Genomic DNA, 1,994 nt, shown 5'->3' with positions numbered 1-1,994 from the left:
ACAGGAAGCTCTGAACAKAAGGAAAAACTTCTTTACTGTGAGAGTGATTGAACACTGGAACAGGTTGCCCAGAGAGGTGGTGGAGTCTCCTTCTCTGGAGATATTCAAAACCCGCCTGGACATGATCCTGTACAATGTGCTCTAGGTGACCCTGCTTGAGCAGGGAGGTTGGACTAGATGATCTCCAGAGGTCCCTTCCAACCTCAACCACTCTGTGATTGTGAAGTGCCTGTTGCCCCAGTCGTATTGCTGTGACAACCTGAGTGAGCTGCTGCAAAGTGAGACTGAGTCCTTCTCCAGGATCTGCCATCTTATCTCGGGATAACAGAGCCCATTACTCTCATTGGACTCATCTGTGCGACACAAGGTCCTGAAAAATGTCGTCACTGCGCATAATTTATTTTCAAAAAATGTCAGTTCCACTCTGTTTATCTTCATGCTATTCCTTTGGAGGTCATTTCCATTTACTAAATACCATAAGACTATTTTGCAATGCTAAGTGTTTTAAACCTTTGGCCTTGAGCTCACATGTTAATTTAACATATCAGAGCACATGGTTTCAGCAGCAGGAAGACTGCAGAATTACCCTTAGAAATGTTGATTAACTGTCTCAGTGCTGGCCCTGTCCGTTATTGCCATGTTTTATTGCCATGCTGTTGACAGCAACGTCCCATCATACGTTGGCCATCCCATCATCAGTCAATTCAGTTGCACAGCAAAAATTAATTATATTCTAGAAAAATTTAATTTCAGTCAGCCAGTACTGTATGGGATTTTTTCCTTATAGCTGATCAAGAATCTGACATGTGCTGTATTATCTCACCTCCAAATAAGTTGAAAATTGGGATGCCTTCTTTCACTGTGACTTTTGTGTGTTAAGTCTGTACTACGTGTGCTTCAGAGACMAAATGACTTATAACCTGAGAGCTTTAAACTGCAGCAGCTTATTTTAAGGGAAGCAATGTTGAGAGCAGGAGAGGCATGGGCTTATTTCACCGATCTGGAGTTTCACAGACAAGCAGAGAAAGGAACTCACTCAGAAACCCACAGAAGAAAGTGGTGGTTATCAGCATGCTCTGTACCAGCTTACAGAAGCTGAATATTAGGCAACAGTTCAGGGCACACAGCTCTGTATATCTTATAGCAAAGAGAGCTCAAAAGCCCTGCTCATGGGCCAAGGGGTTATAAGACCAGTTCCTGGGGAAAGCTTGAGTGATCTAGAAGAGGAATAGCACTGTAAGGGCTGGACATCCAAACCGCTGGGACACACACTGGGAGAAGCTGAGAAAAGGGACATACCAAGGGATGCCCAAGGTACTCTTAGGTAGGAGGAGACATCAGATTATTAGCTAAACAGAAACTGAGCAAAATGTTGTAGCCTGGGAAAAAGCAGGGCACCTCCAAACATGAAGAGCAAATCTCATTGGCTCATGAAAGCCAAAATGTACATTGCACATTGCTTCTCTATTCTGAATGTGAACTGGTCTAAACTTGCTCCTCTGGGCAAGAAGGGCCAGGCTGAGGCAGCCAACAAAAAGGTATAGGGCAAAAATCTTACATTTGCCCTGTTGGTTGCCTCTTCTTTTTTAAATCTACTCTCATTATTTAAAGTCATAACCTGCAATTTAGTGTGGCCTCTGAGTCTGGCCCCATGTGAACTGGAAACCTGGTGCAACTTGATCCAATTAGTCTGAAATTTAAACCAAAAGAGGCCAGCAAATGGCTTCCTTCACCAGCAACTCTACTTTGCACAGTCTGGTTGAATATTGCAATATCTGTCCTTGTGTATGCAGAAGCACATGAGTTTTCAAGGCACATGAGTTTTCAAGGTATCAGGAAAGCAAAGAAATTAGATGGCCTCCTACCCTTTATAGTGTGTTGAAATCCAGGCTCCCTCCCCCATACAGGGGTTGATATACCTGCAGGTATTAGTTTTAACACTGTGATTCTTTATTAACTCATTCTGACTGCTACAGAATAAATAATATCCTTCC

The sequence above is a fragment of the Apteryx rowi genome, unplaced genomic scaffold, assembly GCF_003343035.1.
Source record: "Apteryx rowi isolate R43461 unplaced genomic scaffold, aptRow1 scaffold_928, whole genome shotgun sequence".
Classification (NCBI taxonomy): domain Eukaryota; kingdom Metazoa; phylum Chordata; class Aves; order Apterygiformes; family Apterygidae; genus Apteryx; species Apteryx rowi.
This window is presented reverse-complemented; position numbering follows the sequence as displayed.